A 20,348-nucleotide genomic window follows, 5' to 3' on the forward strand; every position below is an offset into this window, starting at 1 on the left:
GTTGTAATCGTTTAAGTGTATAATGTAAATAACGGTTCACATTTGATCGATCCGTAATGGGTTTTCATTGTACAAAACGTTTAGTTAGTTAGATCTGACCCATTAACCCGCCGCCCTCGCCTCTTCCTCAGGCGATTTCTGTCGTGGTAATTTTGTGTTGGTTTGAAACTTCTAATTGTATAATCCATTACAAAAAAGGGAGATTTGATTAGTTACATAATATCAAACACATATATAAAGAAAACATTTTATCTCCTATATAATAAAACGGAAGTACACAACTTTTTTTTGTAAAATATCTAATTTTTATAAGTTGGTTACAAAATATGTTATACATTAAATATAGGTTGATTACAAAAAAAATGTTATAGATTAATTGGTGAATTAGTGGGCTATATGAATACACTTAAGAATATCCCAAAAAATCTTCTTAAAGAGAATATTCCAATGATTTATACAATTTCCAAAATAAAATTTTTAGTATTCCATGTATTGTTACAAAATATATACTGTTAGACATAAACATATATTGTTAGGCGTATAAAAGAATAAAATTTTGGCAATTTATCACACTTAATCATGATTTCCAAGATCTTATTATGTAGTTGAAAATAAAATCTTATCTAAACACGGGTCATATTAAAAAAAACTTTCACCAAACATGTTCAAAAATTAAAATAAAAACAAACAACAAACATAACTTTTTCTCTCATACATAATATGTGTTTTTTTCAAGCCATCATATTTAGCATATAATTTCATTACATAATGTTTTATCCAAAAAAACTTTTAAAAACAATAATAGAAATTATATTTTATTCTAAAATTATAATGTAAATAAAAAAATTTCAACCCGTGCTCTAGCACGGGTCCTAATCTAGTTGAATTTTATAAAAGTATACATAGCATAATATCAAAGGAATGTCAATTTAATTTAAATTTCACTAAAATACAAACATTGAAATACTAATAATATAGAAAATGTTTGATAGTGTAATGAGCTCATTTATTTTCAAACCTTTTTCTAAACAGAGCCTAAATCAGAAAATAACTATTTTTTTTCTTTCTTTCTTTGCTTACCTACTTTCCCGTAAATATTTACTTTTCTAGTTTATTCTTCCATAACTAATTTCCAGAAAAATAGTTAGGCAAATCAAATTTATTATCTTTGAGAGTTATATACTTATATTACCAAGGATCAGATTTTAGTTAAGAAACTAGACGATCTTGTAAATATGTTTTGGCAATATATAGGGGAGAATTTGATAGAAGTGTTTCAAGCGTATGCCTTTGGACGAGGACAAACTTATCAATTACAACTAATCCAAAGATAATGTATATTTATATAAATAAATCGTTACGCTTTATGCGTTATTGTTGTTTTGTTTTCTTAAGGATGATCAAGCTAAAAGCAATGATGATGAGCATATTAAAAATATTAGGGGTTAGACCACGCTACGCGTGGGTTGTTTTTTAACATTCTTACAATAATTAAGGTAATACTAAATCATTCATACATTGACAATACGGTCAACTGGCCACAAATAGAGATGTTGTGTGTGGGTAAGTAAACCAAGCTCAGCCTGAATTTGAACTCAATTAGCTTACTAAAACCCAAATTCTATCGGATTTTGAGTATAATGGCTAATGGTGTAAAAAACTTGATGGATTCTGGATTAATCTATGGGAGCCTGAATTTTTGTACTTGGTTTTTCTGTGATTTATATGTATTTGTGTTTTACAATTATTCATCAAAATATTTTTACATATTCATATAAGTTCATTTTTTATATATGAACTTGAGATAAGAACTGAACAAAACCGTAAAGAACCAATTTCTTTATACCCATTGACCAGTCTTAAAGTTCTCTTCCTCAAACACCTCTGTACTCGGGTTTTGTTCATTTTTTCGGTTGGAAGGACGTTATATGTAGCTTGAATGAACAACCACTGAATTTGTTTGCTAAAAACTTTGGTGAATGTGATATATATCACAAAGATTGTGAAGTAACAAAATGAATGTAGCAAATAATTCAAATTTGCAACGTATCTATACGTACATGGAGATTATATTATAGTTTGTACACTTTCAAATTTTACATTTAATTGACATTCGAAACATAGTAGTATAAGGTCTAAATAGCTATAAAGTTTGCATCAAAATTAGATTTCGATATACGAGGAAACAAAAATAAAGTTGCTCAAGTCTCATATACTTATCTTGCTTTAGCTATACTTGCATCTTTTTTAAACAATGAGACGACATTCCCTGCAAAACAGTAAAAAGGAGTAAATCATATGGTTTTAAACCCAAGATTTACAGTGAATATCTTTTTTTTTTTAGAACGGCTGTGTAAGCCTTTACACTTCTTCACATTGGTGGTATTGCATTAAATAGATTTTCATATCAGAGTTGACGAAAAACGTGATTTCAAAGCTAAAATGACCATCAAACATGAACTATATGATTATTATGAAGCTGCTTTTTTTTTAATTTAACCACCTACAGATTTTTTCCCTGTCACCCACTTTTTCATGATCTGAAAATTAAAATGATTTAGGAAATATATGTTTAAAACAATTACGCATCATAGCTTTAGTTAGTTTTTAATATTCCTTCTTAACAACATGGTCACATCGGTTTTACTCTTCTTCTATGTATATGAGTATATCCCACACGGACGACTTATGAAAAGGAATGTTAATTACCACTATCAGATTTTTTGAAACAATATACATGTAGTATATTCTTAAACTTGTATGATTCCATGTAACATATATATACTTTGGTACAATTGGGACGTTAAGATTGAAAGCACTATTGTTTTTTAATGTAGAAAACCAAATAAACCGTTTGTCAAAAAAAAAAAAACAAAACAAAAAGCCACCAATGTTCGTCTCCAATTATTATATACTACTCACCAGATGACTCCCGTGGGTTCTTCTCGACTGCTCCACCACCACACTGAACCCATAGATTGGACTTTTGCCTTAAAAAAAGGAAAATAACATGGTTGAACAGATAATTCATCAGAATATCATAAATTAAAGAACCTAGAAGATTTGTATAGCGTTCAATACAAAGACAATAATACCTGTAGAACAATGGAGTTTTAGGAAACCAAAAGTGTGGAGAAGAGATGAAATTGGAATCACATGTTATGAGAGTCTGAGAAACCCAATGGAACTCAAAACAGATGAGTTAAGGTTAAAAGGGGGAGTGATAAATGTTCCTAATTGCTTTTCCATAGACGTTTCACTAAACATATTAACATTTTCTTCGCTCTTTAGCCAATACGAACAAAGAAAATCACCAAGAGAAATAGAAAAGAGTTAACCTTACACCAAAGGTTAGATTTTCAAACGACATCGGCGACCTAGCTAGAACCGCAAACCAACGTCGGTGATCACGAGAACATATGAAAGAGAAAGATGCACTATTGATGAATAAATCGTTGATGCACCTTTGGTGTAAATTCGATTGTGCTGGTTCATGTAGCAGAGGAGAGATGGAGGGAGGCGTTATAACTGGGATTGTAACACGTTTTTTAATTTAAGATACACTGGAAGGAAGTTGATGTGGTAATTTGGAAACAAATTAGAGTAGGAATGAGACATGCTAACGTGGCAATTTGAGAACAAATGTAGAAAAGCTGATGTGGATACTCTTAAGAGGGTTCAAATTGTCCCTTTTATTAGCAGTAACTAGAACATAGATTAGTACTTTAAGGAACATAAGCAGTTTAAACATCAACATAATCAGTTTCTCCTTCAACAGTTTAAAGAAAAATCTACATATAGACTACACCAATTGAGTAGAAAAATCAACCTCACAGAAATATGGGGAATCTTCTTATTCTCAACTGAACAAAATCAGAAAAAACAAAAAAAAGAAGAATGGATTGAAAATTTCTAAGGAACAAAAAGTTAAAAATGATAGGAAAATTTTCAATCTGCTGATATAAGCGTCAATTTTTTTGCCAAAACTTCAATGATCATTCATATACCTGCTTCACAAACGGCTCATCAATCAATGAGATATGAATATATAGAATCGACCAAATTTACAAGACTAACTATTTGATGACATGTAACAAAAAGAAATCCGAATTATCTATATTTTAGAGATAGACAACAAGAACAATGGACTGAGTTAATCTACGGCCGTCTTCTAAATTAGTTTCAGGGTTTTCGATTTTTTTTGTTTGGGTTTTCCAAATTGGAATCAAGCACGAATTGAATCTATTGCATATCATCTCCGTTTATAACTAAAGGAGGGGAACTATGAAAACTTCAAGCGACATATTACCTGGAGACTAAAGAAGACTTCAAATATCAAATGTGACGGTGGCATCTCCAAGGGGAAATCACAACTACAGGCAGGATAAAGCAATCAGTGGCCGGGTAAATGCAAAAGGGAGATTTTAAAGGAATAAGAATCTCTATATATGAGGGCGAAGGAGTGTGATGATCGACTGAAGGAGTGTGATGCTTGAAGGAAGCGGAGTGAAGGGGCACAGCAAAAGGTTGAGACGAAGGAGAAGTGATGCTTCACAAAAGTACGTGAATAAAAAGTTGCAATTGAAAGACACATCCTTTGGTTTAGTAAACCACAGCCTTTAGATTAATAAAAAACTAACCTCAACCGTTAGATCTAAAGATGACGTCAGCAAATCCCCTAAAAAATGGGTTTGCTATTATATATAAATTACTAAAAAAATATTTTAAAAAAATAATGAAAATTTTATATGTATTATAACAATTTTATTTGATAAATTTAGCTGTGATTTACATTATACACTTACACAAACCATTACAACAAACAGGGGAGCACCCACGTTCATTAGAAAGGGGTGCAGGTGCACCATATAAAAATATAAAAAGTTAGAGGGTATTGATTTGAGATTTTAAGAAAGTTTTAATGACTTTAAATAAAATCATGGAAAGTATAAAGTTGAGAATTCTTAGTGATTGTTTAGAAAGTTTTTTAAAATCTTGCTGATTTGTGTTTTCTAATCTTGTACAATCTTGCTCAACAAATATTGCACAATATTCTTTTGATTCAACACTTCTGTGAAAAAAAAAAAAAAAAAAATCTTTGTGCTCACGGTTCTTCTCTCGACATCGCAACCTTCAACATCGCCGCACACCACGGTGGTGGTAGCCATGAACGGAGGCTCTCTTCTTCTCTGATCTATATAAATTGCGTAAATTGTGGCGATCTCGTTGTGTGTCTCATTAATATATACAATAAGGGTGTCATGATCCTTACATAAACAAACATGCACACACACACAAAGAAGAAAGAGAGATAAAGAAAGAAGATCAGAGAGAGGGTACTCGAAGTGAAAGTTAAGAGAAAGAGAGAGAGAGATGAATATACTATACATTGACCTCTCTGTTTCACGAGGATGCACATGCTCCTCTCTCTCTTTCAGAAGTTTTTGTTTTGTTTTTTGTTTCATTGCTCTCTCCTCGTCTTCTCCCCTAGCTAGTAGCTAATAATATCTTTCACAATTCACATGCTCTATCTCTCTCTCTCTCTCTCGCAATCTTCTATTGGTTGAGATGCTGGGTATATGAGTTTGGTTGAGATGGGTGGAGATATGATGGAAGATGATTGGGAATTTGCGATTCTTCTCCGCCTCCCAAAAAGTCTTGTTCTGTTTTGCTGTTGAGTCTGAGAGAAGTATGAAGAGATGAGGACAGAAGTTATGAATATATATCCCAGTAACCCACGTTTTCATTTTCAACAACAACAAAAAAAAGTCATGGACTCTATGTCACAATCTCTCTATTTGACAGTGTTCTAAAACGCGGGCGCTTTGCCTGTATATGCGACGCTTATTCTCTATTCGGTGTCGTAACGTATCATATACATCCTATACGGCTTGTTATGCGTTTTCTTATAAAGCGGGCGCCTGGGTACCGCATAGTCCGCGTATACAACACCGCCGAGACGTCGTCCCTACATGTTCTTAATTGGACAAAAACCTAGTTTCTTGATACTTAATGAAAACCCTAAATACAATCCCAACTAATATTGATATCTCTCTGGTTATAACTCGTTTTCATAGCTCGTTAAATTCTATTGCTCTTCTCTGTTATTCGGTATTCCTCTTTGGTTTATCTCTCTACTCTGATTGACCTTCTTCTCAAAGTAAGCTGCTTCATGGTCACTTTCGTGTATCGCAGTCTTTGCGGTACAGTTCTTTCTTTATTATTTAATATTATGTTATATTACTAATAGTTTGTTGATGCCTCTAATACCTTTGGTTTATTGTTCGTGGCTATTCCTTGTGAAGTGTTTATATAACATCGATTGTGGGAGTAACAATCATGTTATGTTGTCATGATTTGATTATTTAATTATTTTTGTTTATATTTTTGTATTGTTTTTCAGTAAAAATTAGAGGGGATTATTATCAAAATTCAGCTGCTATGAACTATGACTGAATCTGCATAAATAACTGGTTTAAAAATATAACTATTTTATAATTTCTATATATCATATATATATATATAAAATTATTTAGTATATATTAATATCCGCCTAGACTCCGCCTAAACACCCGCATATACAACTAGGCGCTAGGCGTTCGTCTATCGCCTAGAGACCGCCTAACGCGTTTTAGAACAGAGCTATTTGATGAAAGAGTTTTCATGACTTTTGTTATGAAGAAAATGATATAAAATCCTAAACCAATAACATAAAATTTGAATTCATTAACAATCCAAGATTCATTTGTTTTATTTGAATAACATAAAAGTTTTAATGACTTTATAAAACTCTTAATCCAATAACACTAGATTTATCAAGATTTTAGATAACTTTTTATAAATCCACAACCAATAACACCAAATTTTAAAAGAGTTTTAAAACGTCTTGATTGAATAACAACATATTTTACATAACTTTTAAAGTTATTAAAATTCTCTTAAAATCCCAAACCAATACCCCCTAATTTATGCCTACTTATTAGTGATGCAAGTAGCCTGGTGGTCAATGATGCACCACATACTTTCTGAGTTCAAGGCTTCAAAACCCACCAGAACACTTTAGACTCACTCATTGCTTCACAACATCAATCTGAATTAATCTCAACATTCTTGTTTCTTGATTTCATTTTGCTAGCGATGATTGGCTTGATAACATATTTATATTTCTTACAGTGTTGCGGATAATTTCTTTTTTAGTTTCAAGCTGCTGAAGCCCGCAAGCATCATAAACATGCTTGCCTTCTTTTTTTTTTTTTTAGACAACATGCTTGCCTTCTCTAAAACCCAAGTTCCCCTCTCACAAATGTGAAACCACTTTGCTTGATAATCTTCTTCCCAGATACTCTCAAAAAAATTAATATAGAGTATTCACACTCCATTTTGAAATACAATTTAATTGTATATTACATAAAAATAAATAAAATTTAAATTATATGCACTTAATCTCAATTGATAAGACTTATAATTTTCATATCAAAATAATATACACTATATCAAATTCATATTTACTTAATTTTAATAATCTCATACATAATAATTTTATTACTTGTCAAACTACTTTTAAATAAAACTATCAAACTAGCATGACCAAGGTGGTCACGGGTCTTTTGGTCCATCAACGTTTGTTTTTTAATTTTCTTTTCAGCTTGGATGTAAATTTATCGATGCAACTTGTAATTGGAGGAGATTTTTTATTTCTGATTGTAAAAATATTGCATTATAAATTCTGAAAGGAATATTTTAGTAATCGGTTGTGTTTCTTTAATTCACCTATTATTCCTCTTTCGATCGTGAAACAAATTTACTTTTTTTTTCCGCTATTGATAAAAGGAAATAGTGTAGCATGAACACACCCATGTGTATGAATCTCTATCATAGTCTACAATGTTAACAGAATTCACTAGACTACTAAAAGTCACCCGATCCATGGATGTTTTTCAAAAGTAACTGGATCTAAAACTCTCAGTGGTCGCCATCGGGATTCTAGATGTATGATGAATTCCATGTACGCATACTGACAATAGACATAACCTACCAACCATCATCCTCTTATCAACATGCCATGTTTTGCTAAAATCCATCACCTTTAGCAACTCACTCCACATAGGACCATCAAGGGTTGTTGGTATTTTCATTTCTTTCCAGAAATCATGGTGATCAACATCAAAGTTGTCTAAAGGGTCAAATGCATCACAATTTAAGCTTGTTATCTCTGCAAACTCATTTAAAGAAAATCTAATTGGTCTATCACCGATCAAAGACCAAACCTCATGAATGTTGTTGATTCTTAGCTGATGTGTTAGTAGAAAATGAACTCTCTGCGCCGCCCATGTGTATTCCAATTTAGCAAACTTTATAAACACTCCAAGAGATGATTGCTTCAGTTTCTCCCACACATCCACCCCTAATCCTTCTCTCAAAATTCCAATTTTCGACACAAAACAGTTGTGGTTCATGCTCCTACGTTGGAGAGGCGATTTCCCTTCTTCATACAGTAGAGGAGGATATTTGATGCTATTCTTGAAGATGTCATTCCTAAACAATATATCAAATCTCTCATTAATAGAAGTCAAAGAGAATCCGATAAACAATTATATCAAAAAACAACAAATCGACACAGAAAAATATATAAAATCAAGACCAAATTCTTCAATAACTAAAGACCCAAAATATATAAAAAGTGAAGCTCATGACCATCAATTGAGACTTGTGGACAACAGTTGGAATTGAAACTTGATCAGTGACACAATATAATCATTTCTCTATTACTTAAAAATGTTAGATATCCAATGATCTCAAAAGAGAACTACTTACGTAACAATTCATGGCCATTTGGTTACTATATATTCTAGATTTCCGACACGCACTACCAACACTCAGATGTAGTATAACTAACACCAAACAAGAGTCACCAAGAAAAGAAGAAAAAAGGTTTGTTAGACTATTAGCTTCAGTATAGACATCAAGAACCAATGTAAAAAACAAACATTCAACTCTCGAAAGCAATAATCTTAATCTGCAAATTATAAACATTGCCATAGTTGATAGAATCCTGTAAATTTACTAACAGAAAAACAAAAATCCCATCCGTGAAGAAGGATAAAAGATATACCTGCTTTTAGTTTCCACAATTATCTGCAAATGGTTGATTTAATCTTCTGTTAACTCCAATGCCACTTGTATATCAAATCCTCCTTAGGACTCTAAAATCATACAAACATCATACAATTCAATGGAAATCAAAGAACTTGCATAATGTAGACATGGATAATTGGAGAAAAAAATCATATCATAAAGCCTAACCGGAATTATGAAGCTATTGAGGATCAAGACCCAAAACAAGAAGCCTAATCCTTCCCACCGAATCTGTCACAAGAGCAAGACCCAAACAAAAACAAGGTTAATCTACAATTGCAATTAACAATTCTGTTCATTCTTATAATAATCCAATTAAAAACTCACCGCCGGAGAAAATCACCAACCACCGAAGACACTAAATTCTTATTTTGCCGCCGTAATTCTTTAACCCAACTACGCAGGCGTCTGTAACTGGATGGAGCAGTGAACACCGGTGATTACAAATCACCAACCACCGAAGCCGCTAAGTTCTTATCTCGCCGTCGGAATTCTTTAACCCAACTACGCCGGCGTCTGTATTTGGATGGAGCAGTGAACACCGTGATTACAGCTCTTAATCGCCGGCGGAAGATGACGACAGATCGGGTTTTTTTTGGGGACTGTAAAACCTCTTCTTCGTTCTTTGCCAGCGGACGACACAAAGTTTTCTAGTGTTTAAAAAAAAAATGTCGGGTTTGGGGTGTTTTTGATTTAATCGATTTTTTTTCTTTTATTACTTAATTTTTATTTCCTATTACAGTTTTAATTGAGCTTTTGGTAATTTAAACACTAAATTGTGTCATTTTAATTTTTCCCAAAAAAAAAGTGTCAATCTAGCAATATTTTTGCAAAATTGTATCAATGTGGTCTATTTTCACTAAATAAAATTAGGATGACACAGGTCGTTGCCAAAAAAAATCATAACGAAACCTCTTTGTGTGAAAAAAAGACGAAAGGAACTTGTTGATTCCTCTATTGAAGGGGGTCACGTCAGAGAGTCGTTTTTATTGGGATATATTAGTTAACACAAATCATATCCCGTATGTTTAGCAATTACAGTAAATAGTTTCCTTACTCTCTAGTGTATATTCTCTGCAATCTCTGTCATTAAGACTGAGTGATCTCATCTCTGTAATATATATTCATGTACTCTTCTCACAATAAAATATACAGAAACATTGTTCATCTGATTCTACATGGTATTAGAACCAGAAACGTGAAAATCCGATCAATTTTTTGTCCTTTCTTTTCTTTCTTGTTCTTTTTCTTGTTCACCATGTCTCGTAACAATGAAAATGGAGTCTCCGACTCTTCGACCCCGACCCCGACTACGACGACTCTCGAAGTGAAACGCACCATCTCACCTTATGACTTGACCGCCGCTGACAATCCCGGCGCTGTGATCTCTCATCATCTGCTCAAGGGGATGAATTATGAAGAATGAGCAGTTGGTTTCAAAACCGCTCTCTGCTCAAGGAAGAAATTTGGATTTCTTGATGGATCCACTGCCCGAGCTGCTGACGGATCTCCTAACTTTGACGACTGGTGGACAATTCAGTCGTTGCTAGTTTCGTGGATCCGCATGACGATTGAACCTTCGTTACGTTCCAACATCTCTCATCGGGACGTTGCCAAGGATCTCTGGGATCACCTGAAGAAGCGCTTCTCCGTCACCAATGGACCTGTCTTCAACAACTGAAGGCCGAACTTGCTTGTTGCAAGCAACGAGGACTTGCCATTGAAGCTTATAATGGCAAGTTGAATCGAATCTGGGATAACATGGCGAATCACAGGCCTCTACGGTTTGAAAATGTGGCAAATGTGAGTGTAATCTCACCTCCTTGCAAGAACAAGATCGTGAGGAAGACAAAGTCCATGATCTTTTGTCCGGCCTTCATGATTCTTTCCAGACGGTTCGATCAAGCTTGGTCTCTCGTACACCAATTCAACCAATGGAAGAGGTGTGTATAACGTGGTGCGTCAAGAGGAGGACTTGCGTCAAGGTGTCTCCAACAATGATGATGCTAGTGGAGTCACTGCATTTGCTGTCCATCAAAAATCACGGTCACTTCCTGTTCGTGGCAACGATGAGGGATCTTTGTGTAAACACTGTCATCGTAGAGGTCACCCGTACGGAAGCTGTTTTGCTGTTATTGGTTATCCGGAATGGTGGGGAGACCGCCCACGCAGTCGCACAATGCAAGGCAGAGGTCGCGGGCAAGCTTCGCAAGGTGCTACGGCTGGTCGTGGAAGGAACCTAAGCTATGCCAATGCGGTTCATGTTCCTAATGTCATGAGTCATGAAAAAGCAAACCACGTTGTGACGGATGCAGATCGTGACGGAGTCAGCGGTTTCACCGACTTACAGTTGCAAAACTTTGTGAAGCTACTCAATGCTGGCGCCGGTGGTGGTGCAAGTTCTAGTACCGAAAAACTCTCTGGTAAGTACTCTTCTCCCTCTTGGATACTTGATAGTGGGGCATCCCATCATCTCACCGGAAATTCTGATCTTCTTACAGATGTTAGACAAATGGCTCCTATCTTAGTTATTTTGGCTGATGGTCGGGAACGGGTATCTCACATCGAAGGCACTGTTGTTGTTGGCCCTAATTTGGTTCTGAAATCAGTTTTTTTACTTTGAAGCATTGCAGTCTGATCTTATTTCAGTGGGTCAGTTGATGGATGAGAATTGTTGTGTTGCTCAACTAACACCTCGATTCATTGTCATTCAGGACCGTGTTTCGAGGATGACGATTGGTGCGGGGATGCGTGATGGTGGCACTTTCCGTCTCTGCAGGATGGAGACAGTGGCGTCGGTAACCACTCATGATGACAAATCCTACTGGCACAACCGGCTAGGCCATCCATCTCCACGCATTGTTGGCTTACTTCCAAACGTTTCTTTACATGTTGCTTCTCAGTTTTCCAATAAAACATGCGATGTCTGTTTTCGCGCCAAACAAACTCATTATTGTTTTCCGATTAGTAATAATAAAACCTCCTCCATTTTTGAGCTTCTTCATTGTGACCTCTGGGGGCCATATCGCACACCTTCCTCCTCTGGTGCTAGATATTTCTTAACGGTTGTTGATGATTACTCAAGAAGTGTCTGGATTTTTCTACAACATAAAAAGACTGAAACATCCACAAATCTGAAAAATTTAATCTCTTTAGCGGAGAGACAATTTCATGTGCAAGTCAAACGTGTGAGGAGTGACAATGGAAAAGAGTTTGTAAGCATGGGAGCCTACTTTCAGAGTCAGGGTATTCTTCATGAAACATCATGTGTGGGCACACCACAACAGAACGGCAGGGTTGAACGGAAGCATCGGCACATCTTGAATGTTGCTCGTGCCTGGCGTTTTCAATCGCACTTACCAATTCGTTTTTGGGGAGAATGTATTCTCACGGCAGGGTACTTAATAAATCGAACTCCAAGCTCTCTGTTGAATGGTATCACCCCGTATGAGAAGTTACATGGTAAGGTTCCTGATTATGCACATGTCAAGGTCTTTGGGAGTTTGTGCTATGCTCATACACAGGCTCACAAAGGGGACAAGTTTGCTCCTCGGGGTCGAAGGAGTATCTTTGTTGGTTATCCATACGGTAAGAAAGCCTGGAGACTGTATGACCTTGAATCCCATGAATTTTTTGTATCTCGGGATGTCGTCTTCTGTGAGACAGAATTTCCATTCTCAGCCGCTGTTACTTCGACGGACGATGACGACGCCAATGTTTCACGGGCCTCTCCTGTGAGTGGTGTTGTAGACGATGATGATAATGGGCCTTCCACTATTATTTCATCCCATGGCCCAACTGTTATGAAAAGCCCAATAGCATCCCCTGTTTCCTCGGGTCCAACAAGCGTGTCGGATCCTTCTTCCTCGACATTCAACTCTGACCTCTCCCCGAGATCTTCCCCATCTTCACCATCTTCGCCGCCTGTGTTACCCTCGCCGACTTTGTCTCAGTCTTCACAACAATCGACTCCTCCCGCTTCGTCGACTTCTTCGTCTTCTTCACCGCAACGATCTGAATCAGATGAAGAAGAGGTTTCTGTTCCACCGGCGGAGCCGATACCTCTTCGTCGTGGAGCTCGACCACGCCGGTTACCAGTCACCTTGCACGACTATGTCGTCAATACGGCTCAAATAAAGTTATTGGGTACTTCGAAATCCTCTTATCCAATTCGAAATTATGTTGGGTGTACTCGTTTTTCTGCCACTCATTGTGCTTATTTGGTTGCTATCACTGGTGCGATTGAGCCACGGACGTACAAACAAGCCATAAAAAGTATAGTCTGGACGAAGGCAATGACCTCTGAGGTCAGTGCTCTTGAGGAAAATCAAACATGGACCATTGAGGATCTTCCTCCTGGCAAGAAGGCGATTGGCTCTAAATGGGTTTACAAGATAAAACACAACTCCGATGGGACTGTCGAGCGGTACAAAGCACGATTGGTTGCTGTTGGGAATAAACAAGTTGAAGGTGAGGATTACGGTGAAACTTTCGCACCAGGGGCGCGAATGCAAACGTTACGTCTGTTTTTGGAAGTTGCTGCAGGTAACAACTGGCATGTGCATCAGATGGATGTGCACAATGCTTTCTTGCATGGTGACCTTACTGAGGAAGTGTATATGAAACCACCTCCTGGTTATTATCTGGATGATGAGACTAAAGTGTGTAGACTTCGCAAGTCTCTCTACGGTCTTAGAGCTTTGCCTCGTGAAGATGATACAAACCGCAAATTGTTGTGGTGTGAGTCGAATCGAAGAAATTGTTTGTGAAGACTGGATTAGTGCATTACCCGAGGATTTGCTCGTAATGATCTTGGATCTTGTTCCGACAAAATACGCAGTGGCCACCATGTTTCTGTCCAAAAGATGGTTCTCTGTTTGGACGATGAAACAGAGACTTGAGTACAAAGACAGCGAAGAGGAGGAGGAGGAGGAGGAGGAGGAGGAGGAGGAGGAGGAGGAGGAGGAGGAGGATAGTGAGAATGATAATGATAATGATAGTGATGATGATAGTGATGGTGATAATAGTGATGATGATGATGATGATGATGATGATGAGCATGAACATGTGGACAGTGATGATGATGAGCATGAGCATGTGGACAGTGATAACGAGAACGAGAATGAGGATCAGAAAGTGGAGGATGAAAGCAAAAAGAGCGTCTGGTGGTTTCTTGAAAAATCATTGCAACTCCACAAAGCACCCGTAATATCCAACTTGTGTATTGTACTCGGTCCAAATTGTCCTACCGATGCTGATGTCGGGAAGTTGGTTGCAAACGCTGTTGATCGCTGGGTGCTTGAGATGAAATTTAAACTCCTCTGGTCCGCAGATCCAGCCAGCTTGCCCAAGACCCTTTACTCTTGCCAATCTCTCATGACACTGACTCTCTCCAACAAGATTCTCATGGATGTTCCTTCTTCCGCATCCCTTCCATCTCTCACAACTCTCAAGCTTCACTCTGTGGTCTATAATGACGATGATTCTCTTGTTAAGTTATTATCAAGCTGTCCTGTTCTCGAGAAACTGTTCGTTAAACGACACAAGAAGGATGACAATGTGACCAAGTTTAATGTGGTATCGCCTAGCTTATTGTGCTTTATGTTGGGTTTTCCTCCTAGTGGGGAAACCAATTGGGTTTGGTTAACCAAACCTGGACTTGGGCCATTATATTAGTCCATGAGATTAATATTGTATTTTAGGTTATGAGACACTATATAAACATTCTTAAACTAATTATTGGTATAAGAAAAAAAATAGAGAGGAGAGAGTTGATTTTCGGATCTAGAGGAGAAGAGAAAAACAGAATCTTTAGGGTTTGGTGTTTTGCACGTTTGGACATTTAAACGAGCTCCGATCTGGCTGATTTTTGGAGGGTAGCTTCGTGACTCAGTGTTCTACATATTTGACGGTGGAGATCTTGTTTCAACGGTTTGTGAGAAATCTGAGTTTTAGCGTGGCTGGTCGTATATGGAATTTCTAGATTTTTCTACAGCATCTATCGTGAGTGTTTGTAAGATCCAACGGTAAGATCTTCTCGGTTTGAGCTGAAATTTTGCAGAGTTGTTCCTGACTTGTTTATCTAGGATTTGTACGGTGGAGATCTGAATAGGTTGCCGGAATCTTAGTGAATATAGGGTCGTTTGGAATTGCATAGTTTTAGCCTTTTGTGTTCTCTCTCTTGTGTTGTTTTCTTATTGAGATTGCTACTTGTAGCCTTAGTCTCTGGATAGGACGTGGTTGTACTCAAATACATTGGTGATAGTTAAATTTTGAGTGGACTACGGTCCCGTGGTTTTTACTCCTTGCATTGCGGAGGTTTTCCACGTATAATTCTGTGTCTCGTTTATTTGACGCTTTGAAGTTTTTGCTACCAAGATTATTATATTTTCCTCACAGGTTCACATATGTTAGGGTGAAACTTTATTCCGCTGCGCAACTGTGCGTTGTTTCCCCAACAAAATGGTATCAGAGCACTGGTTTAATAACTTTGGTTATTGATTGCTTTTGTGAACGATGGAAAATATTGGTAGAATGTTAAGCTTGAATGGTTCTAATTATCATCTATGGAAAGGCAAGATGGAAGATTTGCTTTTCATGAAGGAATTTCATGTTCCTGTCTTTGAGGAGAAGAAACCTGAAGATAAGATTGATGATCAGTGGAAGTTGCAGCATCGCCAAGTGTGTGGTTTGATAAGGCAATGGGTAGATGATAATGTGTTGAATCATATTGAAAATGAGACTAATGCTCGTTTTTTATGGTTGAAGCTGGAGCAACTATTTGCTCGAAAGATCGGAAATAATAAGATGTACATGATCAAGAAGTTGATTGAGTTGAGGTATCAGGAGAGAACTCCGATGACTGATCACTTAAATGTGTTTCAGCGGCTGCTTAATAAACTTTCTGATATGGGAGTCAAGTTTGAGGATGAGATTCACGGTTTGTGGCTTCTTGGTACATTACCATATTCTTGGGAGGTGTTTAGGATGTCTCTTTGTAACTCCGTGTCGAATGGTGCTATTTCGATGGATGTAGTGAAGAATAGTGTCTTGAATGAGGAAACTAGAAGATAGTCTAATGCTAGTTCCTCGCGTTCAGATGTGTTGGTTACTGAGTCAAGGGGGAGGAGTACATTTAGAGAGCCCAAGAATGATAAGAACAGGAGCAGGAGCAGGAGCAAATCTAATAAATTTGCTAATATGGAGTGTCACTACTGTCACAAGAAAGGACACTTGAAGAAAGATTGCTGGAAGTTGAAAAGAGATAACAAGCAGCAAGGGAAGCAAGAAGAAGTAGATCGAGTGATCTATTGCGTACGTATCCTCCCTCCTCCAAGTTTGATGTCTTAAAAGGTTGAATGTTTGTGTTTGATATATATATAGCGGTTTTTGCTTTGCAGGGACATACCACCAAGGATCTTCCACTTACTTGGATCCAACCGAGTTCTGTTCCTAGATGCGTGTCGTCACAACTCAAGGATTTTGAGTGGAATGGATATGTAGGGAGAGAAGAAGAGGAACAGGTCTTGACATACGTCTTAGCAAACTCCAACTGTTTAAAGCTTGCAACAATCACTCTGAGTTTACTCACCTGCGAGTTTGAATCCGACTTCGAGCTTGCAAAGAAGATGACGATGGATCGGTTGAAAGACATTCCTAGGGTTTTAACAGAATCCCAGCTTATCACTACAAGAAATTGAAATATTTATAGCAGATTAATATAGCGTTTAAGACCTTTATGCTATAATTGATATATCTCATAGTTTTAGATGGCGTTAGCCAAGATGCAAACGCTATGTATGGTTGGTCAGGTTTTAATGTTGGAAACGTGGTAAGTTTCGAAACGCTATGTATTGTTGACCCAAAAAATAAAATAATGTATTTACCATCGGACCCTAACTTACTGAAAAACAAGAAGTGGCTCTCAAAATTTCATTCTCCCTCTAACCCTCGTTTACTCTCCCTCTCACTCAATTATTTCATCTTCTCAATCTTTTTCTCAAAAACATTGAAGTAAACCACATATACTCATCGAAATCACTTGCTTTTTGGTCACCAATTCGAAACCATGCTTCTCCTCTGACGAAATCCTCAAGGTACAGATTACAGAAGAAGATCTGTCTTATATCGAAACAACACCGGCAACGCCAGCACCTCTCATGTTCATCTGATTCTTCCTCTTCTTACTCTGATTCCTCCGGATCTGTAGATTTCTTTCTCGGCAATTGATGATGGAAGGAAGAAGAATCATAGCAAACTCTAGACCTTGTGGCGGTAGAAGTGTTGTCGCAAAGAAGAGGTCTTGTCCAATGGATTCGTCAACAGCGGTAAAAAGCTCAACGCCGAGAAATCTCGCCTCATATGGATCGAGCTTTCTCAATCAGCACCACTCAAGAGAGATTCTGAGACATGCGTCTCGTGGTATGTTGTATCATCTTCTTCTGATTTCTGATTTCGATTTTGGTTAATTTTGCTCCTCAAACTTCGCCAAGTTCTTAATCTTTTTTTTGTTGGGTTCTGGATTCAACAACAATAAAATAATCACATACAAGTATGTATCAAAGCTATGGAGGAATACTCAATTTAATTTCATAAGATTTCTGCAGATGCGTGGTGCAGACAACAACCTTCCTGTTGTTTTGTCAAGCAACCTTGCGTAAGCTCGCTAACTCATTTCACTTTCCAACGATTTGCTTCAATAGCTCATAAGGTTTCAACTTTGGGTCCGATAAGATTTGGTTTCTATTTAATTCTTGAGATACGGTTGTTGGAGAAAAGTAGATAGATTGTGATATGATAATGGAAAACGTCAGGACGTTCGTTGTTTGATGCGTATCTGCTCAACCACGAGGAATTTGTGCATGAAACCAGTTGGAGAATGTGCTCAGCCCAATTACAAAACTCCTCGAAGAAGAATCAGATCAAACAGAGTTCAGATGAAAGAGTTACGCAATTTACAAAATAGGTGATCTCCAGCTTATGCGAATTCAGACATACGCCCATTCAAAGGAGGATCCTGACCATACTAGATTGAATTAAGCTACAAACCAAATTGTTTTAGAATTTTGGTCCATCAGAGAAGCCCAACAAAGTGGAGTCAGCCCAAAATCAAGAAGAAAATAGAGATTTTCGTCTATTCTCAAAACAACACTTAACAATGTGGTTTTCTCTCTCTTGCACGCACTTTAGAGTTTGAATTTCAATTCCCAAGTTAATGCATTCCCAAGTTGCTGACTGTTATAGGAAATTGTTGTATCTCCTCTATATAATGAGGCTTAATTCATGAATGAAAAATAAGTTTTGTTGTTGAGTAAAAAATCAGAGAAGTTTCTCTCTTTCAAGATGTGATATCTTGTAATTTTTGGAACTCCATGTTCATGGTGCGTCATATCTATGTTCATGGTTGGTTCAAACTTATCATAGATCCTTTCACAGATCTTTGTGGCGTCTCTCGATCCATCTCTCTATCCATTCCTTGTTGGTGTGTCATATTCAGCAAGTTGTCGATCTCTTTTGGTGTGTAATATCCAAAGAATCGATCCACCGGTATATCAGGAGTCTTCCGCAGCTCTTGTGCGACCATTCGCTCCACATCCTTTAATCCTTTAGACTTCACAGTCTCTTGGATGCAAAGTTTATCCCTTTCACCACCTTAGAGTGTCGACTCCTTGGGAGAATCATATCAAATGGTATCAGAGCAACACTCTAAGCTTGGTCTATTATTCTATCATCTTCTCATCTCTCCATCTTCTTTCATTCATTTTCTCATCTCTTCATCCTCTATTTCTGTTTTATTTTTATTTCTTTATTTTGTCAAAAAAAAAGAAGAAGGAAATGGAACGAAAAAAAAAAGAATAGTATCCGGATTTGAGGGCAAATCCTTTTTTCAAGAGGGAGAGTATGATATGATAATGGGAAGCGTCATGACATGTGTTCATTGTTTGATGCGTATCTGCTCAACCACGAGGAATTTATGCATGAAACCAGTTGTAGAATGTGCTCAGCTCAATTACAAAACTCCTCGAAGAAGAATCAGATCAAACAGAGTTCAGATGAAAGAGTTACGCAATTTACAAAACAGGTGATCTCCAGCTTACGCGAATTCAGACATACGCCTATTCAAAGGAGGATTCTGACCAGACCAGATTGAATTAAGCTACAAACCAAATTGTTCTATAATCTTGGTCCATCAGAGAAGCCCAACAAAGTGGATTCATCCCAAAATCAAGAAGAAAAGAGAGATTTTCGTCCATTCTCAAAACAACATTTAATTATGTGGTTTTCTCTCTCTTGCACGCACTATAGAGTTTGAATTTCAATTCCCAAGTTGCTGCATTCCCAAGTTGCTGACTGTTATAGGAAATTGTTGTATCTCTTCTATATAATGAGGCTTAATTCATGAATAAAAAATAAGTTTTGTTGTTAAGTAAAAATCAGAGAAGTTTCTCTCTTTCAAGATGTGATATCTTGTATTTTTTGGAACTCCATGTTCATGGTGCATCATATCTATGTTCATGGTTGGTTCAGACTTATCATAGATCCTTTCACAGATCTTTGTGGCGTCTCTCGATCCATCTCTCTATCCATTCCTTGTTGGTGTGTAATATCCAAAGAATCGATCCACCGGTATATTAGGAGTCTTCCGCAGCTCTTGTGCAACCATTCGCTCCACATCCTTTGATCATTTAGACTTCACAGTCTCTTGGATGCAAAGTTTATCCGTTTCACCACCTTAGAGTGTCGACTCCTTAGGAGGATCATATCAAATTGAGGTTTTATATTCAAATGCTAGACAATGTTTGATTGAAACCATTGATAAGAACATGTACTCCTCTGCAGGAAGATGTCATGATTAGAATATATGCTAACTGATGCTACTGAACCAAACCTGTTTGCATTATGTGAGAAAAAGAGGGATGGTCACACCACTAAGCTTCACAGCTTTGGAGTGTCTTTGCAGCTTCAGTTGTAAGTTTCTTCTTCTTTTTCTTAAATATGAAAGTTATTATCTTTAGTTTATGTTATGTATGTTTTATTTTCTGCTCTTTCTTATTTTCTATGTTTGAACCAAAGCCGGACTATTTACAATATCTCGAAGGTTCTTTGTGCTGCATCAAAATAGCAGACCATTAAACAAGGTAAGGTTTTAGTTTTCTCCAAAAAAGTTTGATGGTTAGTTCCCAATTGATGTTACAAAGTTGTTTGCCATCTCG

The 20,348-nt window shown here is 36.9% G+C and overlaps 2 long non-coding RNA genes and 1 pseudogene across 4 annotated transcripts; 2 read left to right on the forward strand and 1 right to left on the reverse strand.

Annotated features, from left to right (window-relative positions):
* Positions 1–7,687: 7,687 nt before the first annotated feature.
* Positions 7,688–9,819, reverse strand: LOC147940363 (uncharacterized). The gene is made up of 4 exons (XR_015563108.1): positions 9,463–9,819; positions 9,304–9,366; positions 9,113–9,203; positions 7,688–8,535 (listed from the first exon to the last, which is right to left on the reverse strand). It is a non-coding gene; the product is annotated as an uncharacterized LOC147940363 (long non-coding RNA).
* A 3,173-nt stretch (positions 9,820–12,992) lies between these two features.
* LOC104707662 (putative FBD-associated F-box protein At1g05080 pseudogene) lies at positions 12,993–16,979 on the forward strand (annotated as a pseudogene). Its single transcript, XR_015564741.1, has 2 exons — positions 12,993–16,449; positions 16,536–16,979. The product of XR_015564741.1 is annotated as a putative FBD-associated F-box protein At1g05080 pseudogene (transcript).
* A 68-nt stretch (positions 16,980–17,047) lies between these two features.
* LOC104707663 (uncharacterized) lies at positions 17,048–18,509 on the forward strand. 2 transcript variants are annotated; one of them, XR_015564743.1, is made up of 4 exons: positions 17,048–17,231; positions 17,345–17,556; positions 17,742–17,845; positions 17,949–18,509. It is a non-coding gene; the product is annotated as an uncharacterized LOC104707663 (long non-coding RNA). The 2 variants fall into 2 exon arrangements; XR_015564742.1 differs by lacking the exon at positions 17,048–17,231 and having other exon boundaries at positions 17,237–17,556.
* The last annotated feature ends 1,839 nt before the right edge of the window (positions 18,510–20,348 follow it).

Source organism: Camelina sativa, chromosome 8, assembly GCF_030686135.1.
Source record: "Camelina sativa cultivar CO46 ecotype springtype chromosome 8, ASM3068613v1".
NCBI lineage: Eukaryota > Viridiplantae > Streptophyta > Magnoliopsida > Brassicales > Brassicaceae > Camelina > Camelina sativa.